Raw genomic sequence first — 26,078 nt, forward strand, 5'->3', positions numbered from 1 at the left:
CGAGATCCACTTCCATTTGAAAGCAACTCTTCTCTATGGAGCCTACGTTTAAGATAAGAGATACCTGCACCATGGGCAAGACGGACCGCAATCAGCCCAAAATAACCTTCGAACAGGCAAAAAAACAACTGGATCACGGAGCGGACGACCAACCATCGATGCAATCAATGGCGGCGGTGGGTGGAGACACAAATGATGACGTACAAGCTATGTTCAACACGATTCAAGCCGCATTGACAAATATTGAGGGCAAAATAGATTCGCTGACGTACAGAGTTGACAGGATATCTGAACGCATAGACAAGCACACGGAAAGAATAGATATGACAGAGCGCAGACTATCCGACGCCGAAGACAATTAGGTGCAGATGGACAAAAAACAGGCCAAAATGGAGAAACACCTAGCAGCCATAACTGTGAAAGCGGAGGCTTTGGAAGCGAGGTCCCAAAGAAACAATATTCACCTAATGGGCGTATCGGAAATGACGAACACAGGTCCAATAGAGCGATTTTGGGAGCAACTGCTCATCTCCCTGCTGGGACGAGAAACAGTCCCGGAAATATTCATAGTCAAGAGAGCGCACAGGTCTTTGGCGCCAAGGCTTTGGGCTGGCTAGAGACCAAGGCCGATCATAGCACGAATCTTAAATTACAGGGACAGGGATGCGGCACTTCGGAAGGCCAGAGAATTGGGCAAATTGAACCATGAAGGAATGGATATTTCCCTCTATCCCGACTTCACAGTATCTGTTCAAGAAGCAAGAAAGCAGTTTGGCATTGCGAAACAAAAATTGAGACATTTAAACATACAATATGCTACGTTGTACCCTGCCAGGCTTAGAGTCACTGATGAGGGGAAATCAATGATCTACAATGAACCTCAGGAAATGCTGAAGTTCCTCCAACAGAAAGGACAGCGGAGCACACGTAGGAAATCTCCAAGGGGAGATCAGGAAGAACAATCTACTACATCAGACGTTGAGTGATTGGGTATTGTATGTATTAGCAGCTGCTCCGTCACACGCTTGTACCCTAAAGATCTGAATATAGCAGAACTACTATGAGGTATCAGCTGCTACATGACACTGGATTATCAAGCCATTGACATTTTGCCAAAGAATGCAGCGATTGCCCGCGAACTGATGCGCATGTTCCTTTTGGATGTGATGAAGGTGCGTCCACCATTAGAACTTAATTGTAGGACCAGGAAGATGTGTGAGATCAGATAAGTCAAATGTTTGCGCTTGTTTGTACCCTACTTGGGGCACTATTTTACACATGATCTAATGATCCATTTTTGGTTTCTGGTTTACATGTATCCTGATTGTTATTGCCTAATGTCTCACTAGAAATTATTCATAGATGTGTTGCAACATGTTGAGTTTCTGGTATACAAGTTGACAGGGCGTCTACCCAAGTGGGTTTTTTTCCCACAAGAAATAGGATCTCAGCTCTTGCCCTTCAGTGTGAACCACGCCAGTTTATTCATTGTGTTTTTTTTTGTTTGTTTTTTTTGGGGGTGGGAGGGGACTATGGGCAAAATGGTGAACTGTTTTGGGATTGGCTCCGCTACACGGAAAAGGACCGAGAGGGTGGAGGGTGGGGGATGGGAATGTAAAAAAATCTGGTCGACATTGAGTAAGCGTACATTTATTCTTTTTCACCAACGCATGGAATTCACAGCGGGGGAGGTTTCAGAGTGGGGATGACGATAGACATGGCTGATATTAATTCAAATACCTGAAAACTGGCATTCATAACATGGAATGTTTGTGGATCCAAAATCCGCAGAAGATACGTAGAGTGCTGGCATACTTTCATAGACATGGTGTTGACATTGCCTGTATACAAGAAACACATCTTACATCTCTCACGGAAGCTAGGGTGGGTGCGAGATGGGTGACGTATTGTATGGCGTCCTCATTCTCAACATATGCTAGAGGGGTGCTGCTGCTAATTAGGCATGGTACTCCTTTCCAACCTATACATACTGTCAAAGATGACCAAGGTCGGTATGTAATAGTACATGGAAATATTGGGGGTACAATACTGACCATAGTAACGTCTTACGGCCCAAATAACAACGACCCCAGTTTTATGCAACCATATGGTCCAAACTTATAGAATTACCAAGCACAACTGTAATATGGGGAGGGGATTTTAATACATGTCTTGACCCGGCACTCAATAGGCTGACTGGTAGTGAAAGGTATGGAAAACAAGCTGCCAAAGTACAGCGGGAGGGCATGGACACGTGGGAGATGCCTGATATATGGAGACTAAGGCATGGAAGATGCAAAGAGGGTACCTGCACGTCAATGATGCATAACACATGGTCTAGAATAGATTATTGGCTGATCACACAAGATGCATGCACATGGACAAAGACGATTGCACACCTACCCAAAACATTATCTGACCACTCACCTGTCCGCCTCACGCTAGATGTCCCTACATATGTACCTAGGCAATTCACATGGAAGCTGCAGGGAAACGCCCTTCTGGACCCTGTGTTTCGCAATGAACTACACCAAGCCATAACGGACTATTTTGATTTTAACTCAGGGTCAGTGGATAGTGCAGGATCGCTATGGGAAGCATTTAAGGTCACAATCAGGGGACATTGCATTAACAAACATGATGGGATTTTGAAGGATATTCAGCAACAACTGAACATGATTGAAAGAGACATTGCACAACTAGAGGGTGAACATACACTAATGCAAAACCCCGCGCTGCTAGCAAAAATAAGGGAAAAGACGGACGATTATCAAAATTATGCAACAGACGAAATAAAATATAAATCATGTAGATTCATAGCGCGAACTTATGGAGAGGGCGGTAGACCGGGACGAGCCTTGTCAAGCAAAATGAAGCCGGCACCAACAGCGTCCTACATAACACAGATAGTAGAAGAAGACAATCACACTCTATACGACACCTCATCTATTTTAGATTGCTTCAAGAGCTATTTTTATCAACTCTATGAAACAAGAACAAACGTCACCCCACTAGAAATGAATCAATATTTACAAGATGTCGCCATAGCATGGCTCATCGGAAATTCCTGAGTCACCATATCACTAAAGATGAAATCATAGATGCAATAAACTCTCTCCCAAATAATAAGGCACCTGGCCTGGACGGGCTCCCCAGAGAGTTTTACAAAGAATACCGTGATTTGCTGATACCATATTTAGCCAAAATGTACGAGGAAGCATATGAAGACGGCAAACTTCCCGCTTCACTAAGAGAAGCCCTCTTGGTGGCACTTCCTAAACCAGACAAGGACTAAATGTGACTCTTTCCGTCCGTTATCTGTAATCAATATCGATGTAAAGATTCTAGCAAAAATTATTGCAAACAAGATACAGCTCCTGGAGGAGAAACTGGTATGGCCAGATCAAGCAGGTTTGTACCAAATAGATACACTACTCACAATCTCTCCACCATCTTGCACTGTATCACCATTTAGCCCCAGAGCTCCCAGTGGCGGCGGCCCTATTGGATGCAGCGAAAGCCTTTGATTCAGTCGAATGGGTGTACATGTTCACAGTGTTGCGCAGAATTGGCTTTCCAGAGCCATTTCTGAAATGGATAGAAATATTATATAACAATCCCATCGCCAGAGTTAGAATAAATGGGCACACATCGGCTCCCACTAATATAAGTCGAGGGACGAGACCAGGCTGCTCTCCCCTATTTTATTCACGTTAATATTAGAGCCCTAAGCCTACAAGATTCGACAGGGACACTCAGAAGCGGCACTGCAATTCCATCCCGCCCCCTCAGTATCCCCCTATATGCTGATGATATGGTGATTTTTACTCGACACCCTAATATACATTTAAACACGCTTATAAGGGAATCTGTACGATTTGAGCAATACTTGGGCTTAAGAATAAACTGGGACAAGTCGGTGGTCATACCACTTCCATTGGCCACAACACAGCCGAACTTAGACTACCCCCTGAAGTAGCACACAGACCTGGTAAGGTATTTGGGCATATGGATACATAGGGACCCGGAACTGGTGGTAAGGGAAAACTATGGCAGGGCAATGACTAAACTGGAAGAACAGGTAGATAGATGGATATGAATGCCCCTTTCACTAGCAGATTACATAGCTCTGCAAAATATGATTGTCCTACCAAAATGTCTATATTTATTTCGAAATATTCCTATTTGGCTAACACAGGCAATGTTCTCAAAACTGAGAACTGCCATGCAGAAGCTTACATGGGCGGGAAAACAGACCAGAATAAGCTGGGATATATTGACGAAACCCTACCACAAGGGTGGATTTGGTGCACCAGATCTCCAACTATATTATTATTGTGCACAGGCACAACATGCTCACTACTGGCTACAACCAGGTCCGGACTGGCTACCGGGCATTTTGACATTCTACAACCACATGCGCACATACCACACGTGTCAGTGGAAAGGGACAGTGTATACTCGACCCCATTGACAGCCCATGTGTCGGACCCAAAGTACTTTGTCCACAGTGAAAGGATATAAACAGTGTACTGTACCTCGAGAGCCTGGTATATGCTAGCGTGTCGCGCGCAAAAACTTCCCATTTATGCGGCATCTCTTCCTATCGTGCACCACCCAAGACTGTCAGTTATGCAGGAGAAAAGCATGCTACAGCTGTTAGGCGAAATGAAACTAAATACTATGGCAGATGTATTCCCGCACGGTAGAATCATCCAGAGAGAGGACCCATCATTAAGCATACACAATACACCCATGAAGCTGTTTGCCCATTTGCGGTTGCAGACGGCAATAAGGGAACTATACGCCTCATTCCTGGAAGAACCACCACAATTGCAAGCACTGCAAACACTAATAATTACACCTAGCTGCCGGAAATAAGTCACACTCTTATGCAACGCGTCGCAATCAGAGCAAGGCAGGATTGTGAACAGATCGCTTAATAAATGAGAAATGCTTCTAGGTGACAATATAAGCGAACAAGATTGGGAATATAGTTGCAGGCAGCTACAAGTGATGACGCCAAGCTTCAATTTGTGTATAATACACTTCAAATTCCTACACCAATTTTATTATACCCTGACTCAGTTACACAGATATTGCCTTAGGTCAAATGATAAGTGTTACAGATGCGAGGCTCTATATGGAGACTTTTTACATACGGCATGGGCCTGCCCACAGATACACAGATATTGGGTTGAAGTTACGGGAGCACTTACAACTAAGTTATCTGAAATGATACCAAAGGATATACGACATTACAACGCATGCTTTTACATCGCATGCTTTTACAACGCGCTTTTGGGTGTTGGATAGTGAATAGTTTAATTTACTATTCCAACTCCAATCCCCGTGGATAGTAGGGAAGGTTATTGGATAGTAAATTAACCTATTCCCTATCCTAGAGCGCCCCCCAGCGCAATGCGTTGTAATGGTTTGCGTTGTAATGGTTGCGATGTAAAGGCACTGCGTGGTAAAAGTTGCGTTGTAAGTGATGTTTCCCGATACCAAATGCTCCATTTTTATGCCTGTTAGGAATATATAAACTTACACCTGCGCCTTGAGAACCTAGCGGGTAAGTATCGCGCTTTACAAATTCCTTGATTGATTGATTGATTGATTAAAAAGAAGGACATTTTTGGCTGTAGCGCTTCTGCTAGCTAAGTGCCGGGTTGCTATCAGATGGGGCAGCAAACGTCTCCCCAGGTTCAAAGACTGGCTTCTGGACATGTCATACTGTAGAGACACCTTGGAGGTCTAAGTAAAAGAATTACTGCAGGCATCCAGACCTAGGGATTACTGGGAACCTCTGATGCAATATCTACAACTTGCACAGGTAGACGGGTAAAGCTATGGTATTAGCGAGATAGTAGAATGTACAATACCTCTGCCAGCTTCCTGCTGGGTGGAGACTGGAGGTAATGTCAAAAAAGTGTGGCCAGTAAATGTATTCAATAATAATTGTATGGTAATACATTTACGGAACCTAGCGACAGGTCGGGAAACCCGAGATGTGATGATATGTATGTGATCTCCCCAAATACAGAAACAAAGGATTATTAATGTATACACTGTGATGCAATTTTATACTATAAATCGCTGTGATACACTGTAATGTATGCTGTGTTTGATGTTGACCGGAACCAATAAACACTTTTTTTTTTTTAAATGACATTGTTCTGCATTCTGACCATCAATTGTTCTTTTTGCCTCAGGAGAGGACCAGCAGGACCAGTGTGAGGTAAAACTAGCTGCTAAACCTACTAGGGCAACTAGTTAGGTTTTACCTTTAGATTCCAAGCACAGCAGGTCAGACGAAGGACCTCATTTTATTCCATGGTAAAACTACATTTCCTCTCAGTGTCATTTTCCCTCCATCAGAGCGCCATTTTCACTTTTTGATTTCTACAAGAAGCTGAAGATCTGTCTTTTCAGTTAACCAACCTACTATAGGCAGGGCTGGGCACACACACCTGCTCAGGTGATAGCGTGCTTTACAAATATGCATTACTGTATGTAACATTGGGCACAAACGGGCCACCTCAGAATATGGGCCTAACTGTTTTCTGTACAGCATATCATTTGCAGCGCCATTTTGATACTGTTAAGTCAGGATATGAGCGACATTACTTGTCACAAAAGTCTTCATTCTCATGTAGCGCCAAGAAACCGTACGGTGAACGCTGCGCTTTACAAATGTTTTAAATTCCAAATTCCGAATTCCATGTATACATGTCAAAGAGATACACTTCATGAGACTACAGTTTTGCCGATATCTTCGCAAAGGTAGCCTAAAGAAACACATTCACGAAAACTGTAACACCCAATGAAATTTGGGGGGACAGAGCAGGATTGCACCTTTTGCACAGGGGAATGGTATACAATTTTATAAAATGTGGTATTTCTACATCATCACCTAATCCAATTCATGGACCCCAAAATTTGAGAGCAATATTTAACCTGGAAAATGCAGCATCTCTGGGTATTGTCATTTACTGATTGCAGTGCTCCCTCTCCAAAATCCTCTGATTGATTCTGACAGTGGAGTGTAGAAGCATAAAACACTTCGGGGCATATTCTCAAGGATGTATCGCCGAGTTATTGGCACTTTATCGCAGCCAAAGTGGAGATAAATGTATAGCCCCATTCACAAGCTGGTGCTAACAGCCCATATCACCAGTTTGCCTGCGATAGCAGCCGCAAAAAACATCGCCACAGATGACCCCGGCAACTAACGCTAATGAGATGCAGAGTAGGCGTTCCGTAAAAAAAGCCGCAACAACACCACACCACAACATTCTCAACGACCAGCCAGATCGGCAATAACAACCCAATATAGGCGATAAGGCGCGTTAGCAGCAGGAAATTAACACCTGCTCTGACCTGGTGTAAAGTCAGACGACAGCCTGCACCAGAAAGGGGAGCCCAGCCCTTTCCCACACTTGAAGACAAACAGAAGCCATGGTGCTACTGATCATGGAGCTCGGAGCCGCAGCAGGGCCACAACACCCACTGCCACCACCCCCAGGACTGTCACCCCCTGGACCACCCCCGCCCTCCCTGAACCAACACAGAGGCAGTGCAGACACAGACAGCGGACCTTCAGATAATGCACCAGCCTCACAGACATCACACCAGAGTTTGTCATTGCCCACTACAGGCTCAAAAGGACAACCATGTCCTACTTGTGCCCCCTGCCGACACTGCACACAATTACCGCAACAGAAAGCACACTCATTCCATTAATGTCCAGGCAATAGTGGACCATCGGGAACTTTTCACCAATGTCGTCGCCAACTACCCAGTCAGTGTGCATGACGCATACATCTTCTGACAGTCCATATCAACCAGCACTTCCAGGTTGGCACCTACAGAAATGCTCTGCTCATTGGTAAGTGCCAAATGAACACACCACACACCTCAAATCCACCATCATGCAATTCACAACTCTGGGAATGCACATGTCACAAAGTCACATAAAACATGCCAAACAACATGCCCACCCACCAGACACGACAGCACAACTTACTGTGGGAACCTGGGCCCGCCATGTACTCAAACCGACAATGGCATGGCAACTCAGCCACACAATAGCAGAATGTGGGTAGAGGTGGACCCAGGCATGTGCGAAGGAGGCAAGTGACCAATGAATGAGAAGGTACACAATGCGAAATGTGTGGCGTGGATGTGCTGGACAGACTGCAGTATGCAGACCACACACTTATCCATGTCCACATACACCGCTGGTGTATGGAGTGCAGTGGACAGTGGACGCAACCATGTCACCCCAGCCAGTGGGGGAGATCATATAAACGTAGCTTTATATGTCCCCCCTGTAAGCATGTGCAGAGTGAGCTCGCCCGGCGTACGTCAGGCTAGCGTAGGGGTGTGAATAAAAAGCACGTAGCCCTGGGCACGGTCCTCTTCTGGAATGGCCAACTTCCCTGTCAGGGTGGCACTTCTCACCCCACCACGAGGCCGTCGCTGTGAGCGATGTTACCTGCGATCCTGTGCACCTGCTGCACCCCTGGCCACCGCCCCCCGAAGCCGTATTGCCCGCTCCTGCACATCCAGGCATCACTGCTCACCTGCCGACACCTGCGTGTGTCACGGAGGGCCCACCATGTGCCGCTGCAAGCTCCAAGCCCGAAGCCCCTGACCTTTCCAGCCTCCTCAGACCATCACGGCCTCTGTGACAAAGGACTGCAGTACTCCTTTCTTGTTGACGTACTCCACCAGCTGACACAGTGGACTAGTAGGTCACACATTTGGAACTGAGTCTTGATTACACTTTGGCAGAGTACATATCTATAGCAGAATCTATGTCACCATACTCCCTTTGATGTGGTGCCACCAAGTCTGTGCATATCATTCCAACCACACATGTTTGCGAGCCCCTGCTGACTTCAGTCTCCGGCCTACACTGCAGTCCTGCAGGCCTCACACCAATCCAATACAGTCCGTACCAGGCAGGACACGGCATCGTCGCACACTGCACACCCGCTCAGCTCTGGTGCCTCTACCTCGTCAACCACAAATCTTCTCCACATGCCCTTCCAACGTCGTGTGTTAGAGATCCAGGAGGAGATGGCTGGACATTGGTTGACCCGCTCTGACCACTGCCTCCGGCCTACACTGCGATCAACTAGGACACTCATTTGGAATTGAGTCTTGATGTCTTCATCGGAGTGTTCATGTCACAGTAAGCAAGGAGAGGAGTAAGAGTAAGAAGCACTTCAGTCGGAGGAGAAAAGGCTCTCCATTACGGAGCTGATGGGACACTACCAACAACTGCACTGGTGCCCCTAACTCTGTCCATCACAGGCCTACAACACATGGCTGTGGACCCCTGCTGACCGCTGCCTCCGGCAAACACTGCGGTTAAGTAGGTCACACCATTTGAAGTGAGTCTTGCTCTCTTCATGGCAGAGTTTATGTCATTGACAGGCCTCATCACAGACTGCAACCCCTTTCAGCTATGGTGCCACCAAGCATGTGCCCCGAAATCCATAGGCACTCTCTGGTTGAACTTTGGTGGCGTCTGAGTCTACGGGCTGGGGGTTGTCTTCATCATCATGTAGCTGATACTGACATGGTGGTAAAGAGGAGTCTTTAGCATTCAACTCCGCCATTTGCCTGTTTCTGCTTGCTTCTGCCCTCTGCATCATGCCCTGGTAGGACACCTTCCACTGTCCCCCATAACCCTCTGCCATATTCACCTTGGACATCAACGAGGACCCGCTCAGCTCGCGTGGCCCTACCTCAGTGCAGCGCAAGTCAACATCCCATGGCGGTGTGCCTGTGCCGACCTCAGTGCATCAGGGGCCCCTAACTCTGTGCAGATCAAGTCATGGATCCTTGCTGTTTGTGCTGCTGATTGTCTGATCACTGTGTGGTTGTTGACAGCACCAACCAACCCCTGAGGGGTGGCTTAACCCCTTCCATGCTCGTGACGGAACCATTCCGTCATGAGTCACGGTTGGGCTGTGCTGATGACGGAATAGTTTTGTCACGACTATGCCTGCGATTGGAATGTCCAGCACAGGGCTGGAATTCCTGCCGCACGCAAGCGGTTAAACTACCCAACAACCATCCAGCACAGGCATCACTGGACATGTGACCCTGGTAATAAAATGGGCTGTGCGCACAAGCCCATAGCCAGTTCTACAAACTCACTCAGTGTGTCCGTGTGGTCCTTATGTATGCACGAGGGCCCCAGGCCATTCCACATTACATTGTGCTGGGTACAGCGGGCACAAACATGTCATTACAGGCCGTGGGGTAGACCTGGGACATGTAGCCGTGTTGTACCTCCCTGTGAGTGTAAGTGGAGTGAACTGGCGTACAACAGTACAGCGTAGGGGTGTGGCTCCTCAACACGTGGATCTGGGTGTGGTTAAGTTCAAGCCTTGCCAAGGCAGTTACTCATGCGTGTATCTCTGTTGTAGTGTCTGCGCCACCCGACCCGCAATGGACAATGTTGCTATGTGGCATGCCCCTAGCTATTCTGGGGTCGAAGACCCCTATTTGCGAATGAGTTACTCAACTAAACAGAGGGTATGCTACAGCCTTCTGTCTGTGCGTGCTGGTTACAGTCACTATTTTGAGAAGTATTAAAACCAAATATGTGTATGCATGAAACGCATGTGTTGCCCTCACACCTCACTAAACCTTTCTCAAGTGAAAAAAGGGGAGGGGAGGTTGGCAGCGCCTCACGGGAGCAATACCCGGGGGAGGATATGGCAGACTGGTACTCGCCTGGATCCTCACGTTCTCATCATCAGCTGCTACCAACCTATAAAAGAAAGGGGATAAAGGCTGTGCAAAGAAAAAAACTCTATGTGTTCTAAGTGTTAGTGACGCACTGCGGTGTACCAAACCTCCTGTGTTTGGGGTCTGGTCCCACCACCGTAAAAAGAGCTGAGCTATACTAGCCACTACACCTTTATTCTGTGCTGTATGCCCGCTCTAATTAAAAACAACCAACATGTTTCATCGCCGAAATTTACTTTACCGGCGACTTCATCAGGGTTTTTGTTGGGTCAGCGTGAATCCAGCATGTCTTGATTCTCCCTTTATTGTACCTGTGGCAACACATGGGATAAAATCACACATACACATACATTTTACTCACTGTGTCTCAATGGAGGTGCAAGTTAGCAACTAAGCACTTGGTCATCCTTGTATCATTCATACATTACCAGGTGGCCTTAGTTGGTTGAGCCTACCAGGCTCCCGTATAAGAATCTGGAGTGGTCGGACCCTTTAACAGATAATGGGTTCCGTGGACCGCCCTGTGGTCGGTATCTAAAAAGATGAATGAGGTTAGATCAAAAAGAACCGGGGAGATTCATCCTTTAAATATCCCCCTCATGCATCCTCATCCTTAGGCGCTGCCAGCACTGTGCTTACATTATTGTGTGCTGCACGCTTCTGTAGATTATCTCGACTGGTTACCGCTACCAATCGTGATGTCCCATGCTCTGTTTATATCTTTAGCTCATATAGCCGTGTCGTTATTTGCTACCCGCACCCATGCATTTAATGCCCAACTCTCCTCGACCAATGGTAACAGCCGCTAATCAAGTCCCAGTGTTCTCTTTAATACCTTAACCTAGTGGGACATGTACGCTACGGTGTACTCAGCTAATTCAAGACCGAACAATCCGGTCGTACAACGTGGCATGTAGCATTGAGGACCTGCCCCGCCCTCGTAGTATCGTATTATTTGCTGTATAGTTTACATGCGTCCCTCCACCAAGGACCCTGCCCATACAAAGTAAAAGCTAATGTCCTTACCGGATATGTGTGCAGGTGTGGCCTCCGCTCACCCTTCGTCTGCACGGCTGATGTTGGTATGTGCATTTTAACTCTGGTGCGTAGGTCACACCATGGTCACGGGCAACGGCACGTCCCCAAGACGTGATTGACGCGGGGTTACTACACGGCGGCCATCTTAGAACGGGGTGGTATTACGGTGAAGTGTTGTAAGAAGATGCTCGCCTGCGACCTTATCTCTACTTACGCAGCCTATCAATCATAAGTATCTCCGGTTCAAACAAAGCTAGGCCATGTGTATTTGTTCTAAACCTTCCTGCAATAATAATTCATTATAGGTTGCGTCCAGTGCAGTAAATGTGATAGTCATAACTTAGCTAAAATAGAACTGGATATCCTTATGTGTATGACTCTGGCATGAAGCAAGTGGGGGAAGTGTATATGACCTGTGGTTGCCATTATCATTACTCGCCCCACAGGTTACCTTGTAGCCTTGATGAGGAATATGTCTATCCCCGCCTGTCTACGTATGCATGCCACATCCATGTCCCTTAAATGGCGGCTAATCTATTCCATTCATTGATATCATTGAGACCATGACGGTCTGTGGCCTCTTCAAAGATCCAACGTGCCTCTTTCCTCAACAGTCTGTTCTCCATGTTAAGCTGGTCCCCAAACACTCTTTCAATCACCATCCAACGTAGATTCCTGGGTTGGTGTTTTTGAGTGGTAAAGTGTTGCACCAGTTTGGTTGTGAGTTTGGCTGACTTGAGCGTGCTAAGATGTTCCTGAATTCTGACTTTGATCTTTCTAGTCGTAAGCCCAATGCAGTGCAATCCACACGGGCACGAAAGCCTGTAAATCACATTAGTAGTATTACAATTACTAAAGCTATTTAGGTGCCAGGTCTTTCCACTCGCTCTTGTGATTGATTTGGATTTGGTGGTGAGTGCACATACTGTGCAGCCCCCACATGGATAATGACCCGGGGGGATGCTCGAATCTTTCACCACTGATATTGGTCGTGAGTGGACCAGCCGGTCCCTCAGACTGGAAGACCGTTTGAAGGCAAATCTGGGTTGCGGCATTTGCATAGAGTTGGTGCTCAGCAAGTGCCAGTGCTTCCTAATTATCTGGCGGATTTTCGTTGAATGGGGGCCAAAGGTGGTCACCACCAGGATACATTCCTTCTGCTCTTTGATCTGTTTGTCAAGTAGGACTTCTCTAGGTGTATTGAGTGCCCGCTTACGTGCTTGCTTGACTACCTTCTGTGGATAGGCTCGTGCAGTAAGTTTAGTGGCTAATTCCTCTGTCTGTTCCAGGAAACTCCCTGTTGTCATACAGTTCCTGCGGTATCTCATAAATTGCCCCACCGGGAGGTTATCCCGCAGGGCTCTGGGATGAAATGACCTGTAATGCAGCAGGGAATTTTTGTCTGTCGGCTTTTGATGGACTGTTGTTATTAGCTTGTTCTCTGTGGCTTGTATATCCAAATCTAGATATGCTGCTTTATAGCGATCCACATTCCATGTGAATCTAAGACATCCGTCAAGGCTGTTTAACCATGTCAAGAACCGGTCCGATACAGTAGCAGGACCCCTCCAGATACCCAATCTATATATCTCTTCCAGAGGACTATGTTCCTCTGGAAGAGATTAGATGCATGGTAGATGTAATTGGTCTTGAACTGGCCAACATAAATACAAGCCAGGCTGGGGGCAAAAGTTGCCCCCATCGAGGTCCCAGAGGTTTGGAGGTACAACTGGTCTTTATATGCAAAGAAATTGCGTGTCAGTGCAATCTCTATGCATTGTAGCACGAAAGTGGGTGCGGTGTCATAGAACCACTCGCATTCCCGCAGGGAGCGCGCTGCTGCCACCAGCGTCGCCTTATGGGGTATGTTCGTGTACAGTGGCTTGATGTCAATCATCACTAAAAAATGTTCTTCAGGGTCATACGTCACTGTCTGTAGGTGCCTCAACCTGTCTGTTGTATCCTGCACGTAAGATGGTTGTGGAACCACACACTCACGTAGGAAAAAATCAGAGAATTGCGACAAAGGCTCAAGAATGGAATTTATGCCTGAGACTATCAGCCGGCCAGGGGGGGGGGGGGGGGGGGGGGCGCTGTGCTTTGTGTATTTTTGGCACAATATAGAATGCCGGTACCCTGGGCGATGGATTGATCAAAAACTCAGCCTCTTTGGCTGTCACCCATTTCTTTTCTCTTTTCTCTTGCCACCATGGAGTGTATGATTGTCTGCAACTCTTCTGTGGGATCTCTGGTGAGTGGTTTGTAGTGCTCTCTCACTCCTAACAGTCTGCTGATTTCATTCTCATAATCAGTGGTGTTCATCACCACCACCGCCCTGCCCTTATCGGCCGGTTTGATGGTGATGGAGTTGTTGTCCTGTAAAGATTTAATGGCCGTCCAGTCTGCTTTCGACATATTGCTATGTGTCGACATCTGTTGTTTCTGTTCCAGGTCAGTAATGTCTTTGAGGACCTTTTGCTCAAAAACCGTCACTTCCGGGCCTACTTGATGATTAAGAGGTGTGAAGTTGGACGGGCGTCGTAGATCCGTGCTAAAGGACATAGTGGAAGATGTCATTTCCTTACCTTCGAAAAATTTACGAAGTTTGATCTTGCGCATTACGCCATTAAGCTCACCCCTCAGTTGAAAGCTGTCTTGTGTGGGTGTAGGGACGAAACCTAAGCCTTTATTTAAAACTGCGTTTTCATTTGACGTGAGTGGGTAATCCGAGAGGTTAACCACAATGTTGTCAATGGGATTTATATTTGCATTCGTCCCCTGCTTCGGGTGATTCTGGGAGAATACATTTGCCGAGTTGCGTTGGGGATGTGGCGGGCCTGCCCCCTGCCCCTGCCTCTTGTGTTTGCCCCTCTCTAATCTGGTGGGTGTTGTCCTAAAAAAGCCCTGAATAGGGCACCCAGGTCCTGATCTGAATTGGCCTGGGGATTAAACCTTACTCGGGTGTTACCCCGAGGAGGTTGCGCAGTTTGTTCCTTCTCTTCACTGCTCGTGTTGTCAAACGCCCAGTTGTTTGGGGTCCTCCTGTCTGGGTTTCGCCCGCCCCTCCCACGTTGGGGTCCTGGGTTGTGGTTGGCTGCCTGTTGATAATATTGGTCCTCGGTATATGGGAATGCCCACTCATGGCTAAATCTGTCGAGGTTGCGTCTTAAGCCCTTTATCTTTTGGTTAACCATGTATGCTTGGTATTCCCCTAGGTCATTTTGGATCTTGGATAGTTGCTCCTTGGTGTCTAGTATTGTGGTGTCATTTTTTATACTAGTTTCCAGGTCCAATATCTCAGTGAGTAACTCCTCACATTGGGGCCGATTAGGATCGCGGTTTTCCCGCATCCTCCGGGCCGGTGGAAGCCACCGCCGGCCCGGAGGATGCGGGAAAACTGCTGGGGAGGCACAAAAGACCCCCCGCCAAATTAGGATGGCGGTGGGTCTCAAAATCGGTCCGCAGCTTTTCCGCCGCGGTCGCCTTCCGATCGCGGCAGAAAAGCTCTAACATGGCTGGCGTGTCTATCAGACACCGCCAGCCATATTAGGATGGGGGTCAACAGATGCCTTTCCGCGGCGGATTCTCCGCCGTGGAAAGGCATACGGTGATTTTTTTGGGGGCCCGTTGCCGGCCCCCAGGTTGAGTGGGGGGGTGCTGGGTGCACATGGGGGGTACTTATGGTACCTCCCTGCATTTGTGTACATGAAGCGGCAGGCACCGCGCGGTGCCTGCCGCTTTGTGCATGCAAATGCACTGTTGTAATTTTTTACATTGCGGCGGGTGCTACTTCAAGCAGCACCTGCCGCAATGTAAAAAATATAGGATGTGACCGCCAGGGTGGCGGTCACATCCTAATTGCCATGGAGGCACCGCCGCTGCCAATGCGGACGGTCCCTCATACTCAGTGGTGGCGGACGGACGCAAGTCCATCCGCCATCATAATCGACCCCTTAGTCGCTTAGCTGTGTTAATTATGAAGATAAGCCAGTCCCGGGTGCATTTGTTGGCTATATAGCTCCAATACACCCGGAACAGCTTGTCCTCCAGGAATATTTTGGGTTCCAACATAACCAATAAGCTGGCGGGTGCTGCCCCAGCCCGTAAGTATTCAGTCATTAAAGCTCCGTGAAGAGCTATCCTGATTTGTCGTTTTCTTAATGTTGACAATTTCTCCCACTCATCCCGGACCGTGTTGGTCCCTCCCAACGGGGTGTCTGGTAATAGGGAGTAACTCATTCACAAATAGGGGTCTTCGACCCCAGAATAGCTAGGGACAGGCACATGAGTGTTTATGATGTAGTGAGTGGGGGGCGGCCTGTATAAATCCCTTTTTCCCCCTGAGGCTCCTAGTAGTTCAGAGCTATGTGGCATGCCCCAGGAGTGCGGGCTCGGCTGAAGGGGTACATGAGGGCACCCTCGGGGGTCAGGCGCCAAAGGTCTGCACTCAACCGCATTGCGAGTTCAGCCAGCCATGAACTCTATATCTGTATCAGCCCTGTCCTTACAATGGGTCTACACAGACGTGGCCAGCAGTCGCGGCTGGTGACATTTGAAAGTAGTGGGGCGAAAAATACTGTCATACTAAAATTAAAGAATTACGGGCACTCAATACCTGGTTCAAGTCCTGCAGGCAGCACGTCATCAGGAAGGCGACGCGGCAGGCAGCCTCCCTCTCCACCGCCGCAGGTTGATTGGTGCGGCCGGCTGCCCCAGGCTACGTCATTTTCTCTCTGTATGCTGCTGCCGCAGCATACAGAGAGTCAGGGACTGGGTGCGTTACTCGAGGGCAGGGGGGAGTGGTTTGGGGGAGTGGCTTTCCCACTGTTGTTAATACTGTCTGTTTGGGCAAGCCACTCCCCCAAGCCACTCCCCCCTGCCCTCGAGTAAAACTCTAAACCAGGAAGTTCTGCTTTCTCGCCGTGCGAGAGGGCAGAAACAATGGTAGTTATATTAACGGTAATAACTACACTACCATTTGTTTCTGCCTTCTCACACGGCAAGAAAGCAGGGGGGGGCGGCGCGCAAAACGCCCCCATGGAAGAACCGCCAATGGTGGCCAGCCACCTTCAGCACACATCATCACTGTGTTGTAGTCAGGCTTATGGACATGCACAGAAAGGCATGGCAATGGTGTGCCGTAGGGGTGCAAGTGATGCAACCGCGCTACATACACCAGTGACTATGCTCTGGGGGAGGGAGGTGCAGCAGTGAGGCTACGTAATACACATTGATGCCGCTCATTTGCAACAAGCAATTCATGTCATACAGGGATCACTAAGTCACACATATCACACACCAATGAACCAGTGAGTCTGCCAACACATCATGCAGTATGTTGTCGTGACTCATGTCTCTCTGTACTGTCACAGGTGACCAAGGATATGCATTCTGCGCTTGGATGATGACACCCCTCCGAGCCCCGAACACACAGGTGCATAGGCAGTACAATTTGGCCCACAAGCGCACCAGGGGCATCGTGGACTGCACGTTTGGTGTGTTGAAGTCACGTTTCAGGTGCTTGGACGTCACAGGTGGAAGGCTCCTGTACAGCCGAGACATCATGTGCAAGATGATCGTTGCATGTTGTGTGTTGCACAACATATGTGTACGTAGCAATGCCCCATGGATACCAGTGCCACATGCACCGGACGATGATGATGAAGATGAGGCAGGTGAACCACACGCCACTGCAGCCGAAGCAGGAATAGCCCATAGAACACCATAATTGACAATTTCTTCTCATGTTGATTTCACATTGTGATGGTCCTTAGCAATCACTGGACAGCACGATGAATGACCACAGGCACAAAATGTGCCAATAAATGCATTCTAAGACACATTCCCCCGCATGAATGTCATTCATCTGTGCAGGCACTTCACTCAGACAAGTGTGGGTGCGACATATATTGCTGGCAATTTTGGAATTTGCTCATGGATGGGGGGTGTGTCGCCTCTGTGCAGTGAGGCTCTTTAGGGTGTCACGTATTCAAACTGACAGTTCTGTGTGTCACAGTTGGTAAGGTTTCCCACTCTTCAGCGTTTCACATGTGTCCCAATTCATTCCATTTTGGCTGCCATTTGTGGTCTACAAGTTTGGGATCTGATATGGGATGCCATGATGCAGGGATGCACACTGTGACTCAAGTCCCACGACATAGGCAACATGTACGTAAGGGGGAGTCACTGCCCCTACATTAGTCCATGCTTTTATTATCCTTTGGACATGGACACGTCTGTGTGCAGGGGGTGTTGATTGTCCCTCTGCAATGTGAAGAGGAGATGCGGTTTCAAAGTGGGTTCCATGTATGTTTCAGCATTGGCGCAGGTTACATACAGTGTGCAGGTCAATGTACATTGCGGCTGTTTGTGGGGAGATGCATATCTGATGTGGTACAATTGTGATTTGTTGTACATCACAGCAGTGGGGTTGTGCTCGCACGTTGTTGTCTCACCATTTTTTACTCTGCTTTTATGGAGCATTTTCCCGCATTACACGTAGGAATAGCAGGCCTGTCACTGGTTATCGCTGATTTTTGTATCGTGATTGGCCTTCATCGCTACTATTTTTGCATTGGTTTTCGCATTTTTTCAGTGTCACGTTGGTTATTACGCGGACATTTGACGCGTTATCGTGGGCCTATCGCATGGTGCCGCCGTGTTGTGACTACGCCGTTAATACGGCGTTATTACCCACAACAGACTGCGATATGCAATGTTGCATTATGCTCAATTTGCGGTAATCATCACACGTTCTTGAGAATATCCCCTTAATATAGCTGATAAACTGTTTGCTATACATCATGCTTGTTTAATGTTGCAAATTGTCACAAGGAAGCTAGGCTAGATTTGAACAGAGATGTGGACGGGGATAATAACCGCTGACTGTGATTTATTGAATTGGAAATTGTCTGTAGTGTTATACCAAACAAATCAACACTTTATATTTTAGATAAAAATATGGCTACGTGTTAACTCCAGTGTAGTAAACAGTGCTGACTGCTATGATTGTAATCAAGAAAAAACGAAATCGTATAGATGTGTGTAAAAATGTAATCACAGAACCGCTGTGATCACAGAAACCGGGCACAGAGTGAAAACCGTAGAACGTTAGTAAACACCACGCCGTGGAAGCAGTGATAGCCATAGAAAGCAAACAATCATTGTCATGTAATCTGGTGGCTGAGTCCTAAAACCAGCCACATATTTATATGAAAATGGCTATTTCGAGGTAAGCACTTTAACTGAGCCAAAATTGTTGCAAAAGCACAAGTACCAACTGGGCAACACTGTACAGTTTTGGGGACACGTTTAAATAATTTTTCTTGAGTATGTGCAGCATCAGCAATATATATTTTTTTTTAAAGGCACAATGATGCGCCTCTGTCTATGGTCACATCATGCAGTTGGCGAGTGCATGAGTGGTGACGTATGCCCATGCATGTGTCACATATTATGCACTTGCCAGCGGAATGATGCTGGTGCCATTTGCTTAACTTCTTTATTACTCATCCATGATGGCAGATGGCACTTGGATCGGTAAATAAAATAATGTAGAGTTTTTCAAAGTGAAAGAGCAAAAAAGGAATGTGGGGGCCCAAGGAGGAGTAGGGTGGGGGGAAGGTAATAGCACAGTGGAGAGGGGAGATGCACACAATGGAGAAATGGAGCATTGTGGTGGGGGAGCACACAACGGAGCAAGCAGTATACAATGGTGAGAGCAACATAGGGGCAGGGGAGAAGCAAACACGAGTGACAGCAACACAGGGGTGGGGAGAAGCACCCATGGGAAAGAATGTGGAGAAGATCACCAGAGAGAGAGAGAGTGGGCCGCAAACTTGTATGAGAGCATCACAGAGCACTGGGAGGGAAGGCATTTGATGGAAAGCTCATGAGGGAGAAAGCTGAGAAACACATATACTCTCATGGAGTGCTTAACCAAAAAGAAAATATCCCTGACAGTGGGCAGTGGAAGGATACAAGTCAGAAAACCAAAAGGATGGCAAAGAGGCTTTGCTTCGGGGGTGAGGGATGAACAAACGGGTGATGGACAAGACTGGACAAGTAAAGTTATTGATTAAGAAGCAATCAGATGAGAATGACAATAAAGCCAACCAATAGGCTATAAGTGTCTCTACGTATTTTTGTAATCAGGCAGCGCAGGCGAGAAGTAGAAAGGACTTAATAAAAGTTTCAATAGGTGTATTCACACCCAAGGCTAAAGCATAATTTATACCCAATAAAACACAAAGAGCACAAACAAGGGAACAATAGCACAGCAAACACAGCGAGATTAGGAAACTGAGAATTATTCCCGACAGACATACCTATGTGACAAATCAAGAGAAGGAGCAAAGCACGACTAGCCCATGGGAAGTATTTGCATCAGAGGATACGTAGGAGTTAAACGTTCCATCCTCTGCTGAATAGAGCCCCTTAGTAATGTACGATCATTTTTACAGGCCTGGTTAGCAACTGCAAATTTCAATGTAAATAAAATACCCAGATATTATACACAAACACGTTGGTCACCCAAAGTGAGATAACAATTGCCTTTGTCATCCTTCCACAGGTCATTGCCAAAGTTCAGGAAGTTGTAAAAGACTTGCAGTATTTTCAGGAGTCAAACCGTGTTCCCATATGAAATGAGTAGTTAAAAATGTGTAAAAATCTTGTCCCACAGATGACAAACGTTTTTTCTTGCTCCACAAGAGACAAAAGAGGCACATTAGTTCAGAGTGTATGGGAAGAAAATAGGCAATGCTGCCTTTGAAGAAGCAAGGGTGGAAGTCACATCAAATGATATGCTGATGATGCAATGAATATTGCTGTCGCTGGTGAACTAATATGTTTATCCCAACCACCACACTAGAATAATCCAAGACCACACCAAGCAAGCATTTCTGGAAATGTAATTAATCAATTGGGGAAGATATAAGGATGTGAAAAGAAACACTGACATCTTGGCAAGGCTTTAAATACACTGTAATGTCTCACAGGCAATTGATCAGCCCAAAGTGGAAAATCTCAGAAGGAGGGAGCTGTGGAAGCTTTCCACATTAAAAGTACATATGTGCATTCATATCACGCATTCTACAGTAGGATTCACGCATGTGTGTTAACATAGTGCTACTTCAATTGAAAATAAATCATTGTCATGTATTTTAATGTGTTTTTCTGGTTTAGATTAAACTTGATATGAGGTAAGCCTCTACACCATCTTTGTTAAAATGGCTGCCGGTATCCTGATGTTTATTCTGCATTAAATGTTTTGCTTGATACCATAGAAGCAAAATATGCATTTTTTAATTTGTATAGCATATGCCATATTGTTCTCGAAGAATTCGCTGGAGGAAGCCTTTTGCTACTTTCCAAGGCACTTCCTGCTAGCACACTGTATTGCATTGATTCACAGTTGTTTTCTGTTGTTCCAACATCACCAGATGACATTAGGTCAGAAGGAATGAATCAATATCCATGTAGTTGGTTAGTGCTACGATGGTATGGTTATGTGACGTTTTAGAAATATGAAATGTGATTTTGTGTAATAATGCTCACATCATGTTGACTTTACAGTTTCCATGATTTCTTATGCGTAAAATGGCAAAATAAACCTTCGATGGGGTTGAGCCAGATCTTTTTGTACCCCTACCAGGCATGCTGACAAATTTTCTATTGACTCGCTGCACATTTGGCACTATGGGGCAGATTTACAAGCCCGTGCGCCTATTTTACGCCGCTGTTGCATCACTTTTGTGACTCAGCGGCGGTGCAAAAGATGCGACATGGTGCATGGTATTTACAATGTGACGCATCTCCCAGATGTGTCAGGTTGTAAAGCCCCGGGATGCGCCAGTAATTGTAATTCTGCCCTTTAGTCTATTTACCTGATTTTTGCTCATTTATTGCATTATTTTGTAAGTGAATGCCTTTATGTGAATTGACTACTATGTACTCTGATGTATTCATTGAGAGTTCTGCTGCATTTGCATTTTTCTGAATCCTGTATTGTACTTTAAATTTTAGTAAACCTTCCTAAGTTTTCCTGAATCTCTGACCTCAAACTCTCTTTTTTGAATCAGTCTTATTGTCTGTATTTTTGAAAATGACATTTTAAAAAATCTTGTCTCTAAGAACACATTATCTCATAGAACTTGAGGTCAACAACGTTCCTGACCCCGTAAAAATGTGGGCACACTGGGCAGATTATTTAAGTGACACCACTCCCACATTTGTGGTGTCCGAAGTGTATTACTGGACAACAGATAAGAGATCTCTTTTGAGAATAATGTTGTCCCTGATCTGGATTTTGTCTATACACTTGAAAGTTTGTAATTTAGATTGTTTGTGGTGTTCCAGTTCTATTCCTTAGTGAAAGGATTGTGAGGTTAAGTAATGTGGAATGAATGGTGAATGACTGAGAGTGGTTTGGCATGTTGCTGGTGTATTCTGCGATTTGTGGTTAGAGAGTGCAGGTTTGTGTTGAATAACAAATTATATTGCTTGTGAGATTTTTTTATCATGCTTTGTAAATTTGAAGTTCATGAGGTGGTATAATCAATGTGATTTTGATGTCCTTATCATATCCGTGAATTCAGTGTGTTGCTACCTTTGTCTTGGTGTTTTGATGATTTTAATTGCATATGCTCCAAAGAAGCTTTTGGATTTTTTAGTAACATATTCCACGCTGGTAGGATGTGGATTAAGTAGGTTTATTGAAGTAGACAACATGTAGCATAGATCATGTACAGCAGCCCCACCAGGAGCAGCCTGCTAGCTGCTCAGCCCATCCACCAACTGTCACCACTCACACCAGTCACCCAAGCATTCCACTCATGGCCCACACACCAACATTCCACACAGAACACTCACACTGGCTGAGCAGCTAGGAACAAGATAACAGAGAACATTATAGTAACATGTAGATACTACTTTATCTCCTTCCTATAAAATAAAAGAATAATGAAACCAAACTTTTAAAAACTATGGACAACAAAGTACAACAGAACTCAATAATCCATAACCCAGGGATGAACGGTAAAAACCACATCATAAGAGGGACTATACAAGGAAGAAAGATACATAAGAAATACCCATCCTCCTCGTTTAATAAAGAAAATAAAATACAAACATAACGTGTGTACTTCCCATGTAAGGAGAAAGACCGTGTAAAAATGTGGAAAAAGGGACTGAGACCCAACTTCCTGTCCCTAAATAAGGGACCAAAGGGACAAAACCCAATTGAAACTGAAAAACAAAGTAGAAGCACATAGTGACTTACACACACAATGAGAAAAACATGCACCTCATGGTGGCTTACGCACGCTAGGAACATGAAATCATAGCAACAAGTGGGACTAAAACCCAATATTTGCATAAAAAGGGAAACAAAAACCCTTAAGCTAACCCCCATGTAAGGGTAAAGTGGATTCCAGTGTGGATATGGGACGATAGCCCATTCCTAGCGTAAAAGGGAACAAACCCCTTAAGCCAACCCTCATGTAAGTGTACAGTGGCTTACAGTGTAGACATGGGACTCAAACCCATTCCACGCTTGAAAGTGAAACAAACCCCTTAAGTAAGGAAAAAACGGGGAAGTGGGACTGAAACCCCTTACATCCCTGATGTAAGAGATAACACTGTGACTGCCACCCACCAACACATATGGGCCACCCATATGTAGGAAAGCGTAAACTTTGGCAACACTAAACACAAACATTTCTTCCATAAGTAAGCAAAAACAACTCTGAATATAGTACATCTTTAGACTATATCCCACACCGGTGAGCGACCTCTCACCCGAGTTGCACACTGTGACCACTCTCATGTTGACACCCTCACATGTATCACATGAAGCAGACCTAGAAAACAAACCTGCCACACATTGAGGTATTAAAGCTTTATGCCTACGAACGCAAGTCCACTGTTGCCATTTAAAAAAAAGAAAGAGACAACAAAACAATGCAGTTTATCCAAAATGTTGCACAGCTAACTGCTGCCACGATCAAGTTCCAGTTAAGTAATTCAGCCGCCGCTCCATGATGAAGTAGAATAAAAGATGGCATCCTCATGAACAGCAGCGCTTTTGACAGGAGAAGGAACTTATTGGCAGCTCCACGACTGTACACTGTGTTCGGACATGCATTTGCTCAAGAAAAACACAAAAAGTGTACCTGTGGTTCCACGCAGCTTCACCATGCCGTAAAACAGCCAAGAAGGAAGAATAAGGCCGCACACGAACAAGGCACAGCCATGTTACCAGACACCTCCATACACTGGTTGAACTTGTGTTGCAGCATGCAATCCCAAATTGGAGGTACAGAACCGGAGGCCACATGGATTCTATGACGTCTGGTTATGTCCACATAACCATAAACTTTATTGACAGAGGGGTTGGACAAAAATGAGCAAAAGTGTTGGGAACTCCTTAATACTACGTGGCTCCAGTCTTACAGTGGTGCCTCCAAACAAAATATGTTGGCACGTATTTGATGGTGAGCTGGATGGATCACCATGCGTCCAAGCTGGAGAGCGTCCATAGGTAGCCAGGTAATGTACATGCTCAAAGTTTTGATTTTGAATTTGAACTTATCAGTTAAATTTGCTACACAGCAGTTGTGCTCTTAGACTAAATTGGCATCAATGGACACTTTAAAAACTACTCACGTGGTATTGTAACGATGCCAAAGCAACTCGGGCTGGTAACCAAAAGCCGGAGAGCTTTAAAACTATGTGTAACTCTACACACAAGCTGAATGCTGAACAAATAGGAGTGCCTCATGTTTACATATTGAATTGAGTTTATCCTATGAGGCCCCTAGGACGTTCTCGCTCTGTGTCAGAATTAGACTTGCTTCATTTCCACGTAATAAAGATGCAAACAAATCGCTTGTATTTGGTGGCTGTGAAAACAATTCACTGAGACTGTGTGAAAAAACAATTGAGCCACACCGATACTGTATGGTCCCTTGTACGCAATCACATTGGTTCAGCTTCCAAAATGCCACAAATGACAGTTAGGCACCAGGAATAAACAAAGTGGTTTACTTTCCTTGAAAGCGCAGTTCTTATAGATGTGTCCAGATGAAACAGAGTACAGCATGCTTGGGCTGGGGCTGTCTAATGTAATGGACACTGGTGGGGCTGCAAGGCGTGCTGTACCAGTTTCCTATGTTTCCTTTGAGTCTTCTTATTTTTCAAAACAACTTCTTGTATGTAAACTTGCATTGCATGTATGGCCTCTATTGACCCATAATTGTTGCAAGTATTCCTGTGTGATGTCTGGGCTTGTAGCTCATGACACTTCTTCCCAACATGTTGCCTATTTGTAGATGTCCTCTTAAGCTTCCTTCAGACTACCTTTTGTGCGTGAGAAAGTCTCCAACTCGTCGCCAAACATATGTAGTAACGTAGTCCACCCTGGTAGGATGTGGATTACGTAGGTTTATTGAAGTAGACAACATGTAGCATAGATCCTGTACAGTAGCCCCACCAGGAGCAGCCTGCTAGGTGCTCAGCCCAGCCACCAACTGTCACCACTCACACCAGTCACCCAAGCATTCCACTCATGGCCCACACACCAACATTCCACATAGAACACTCACACTGGCTGAACAGCTAGGAACAATATAACAGAGAACATTTTGACAACATGAAGATACTACAGATTTTCATTGCTTATTTTAAAAAGGTTCATCATAGTCCAAGATCTTGTGATATTTTTCTAAACATGTTCGCAGGGTAGTGTGTTTTCTGAGACACCACATATGCACATATAATTATTTATTTTCATTTCTGTATTAAAAAGATTTTTTAGAACTAGCTTGAATGTGTTTAACTTTGATTAGTGTGTGTTTATTCTTTGGTGTACAGGAGTAAAGACGCTCTACATGGACGGACTACTGCTTAACAGGAATCTGCCTTAGTGTGAATTTTGTCATTAATTAATGCAGTGAAGATACTGTTTTAGTTTCTATCAGTTGTTGGATTCTTGTGGCGAAAGTTATTGTATTATATTCAATACACAGAAAAGTGATGCTTCAATTGACTAACTGACACTGAGAATCATGCTGGGATTAGTGACCCCTCATCACAGGTTGCGGTCTTATTGGTTAGTTGCCACTGTCAGTTTGTGCTCTAAATTTGTTGATTTTTGCCATAGCGACGCTGGGATTGGTTGATTGTTTGTTTGCTTATTTTGTGAGTTTTTGGGATTACTTCACGTAGTAATAATGGGTGCTGTATTGAAAACAACTAAAGATCCTAAT

Source organism: Lissotriton helveticus, chromosome 1_1, assembly GCF_964261635.1.
Source record: "Lissotriton helveticus chromosome 1_1, aLisHel1.1, whole genome shotgun sequence".
NCBI lineage: Eukaryota > Metazoa > Chordata > Amphibia > Caudata > Salamandridae > Lissotriton > Lissotriton helveticus.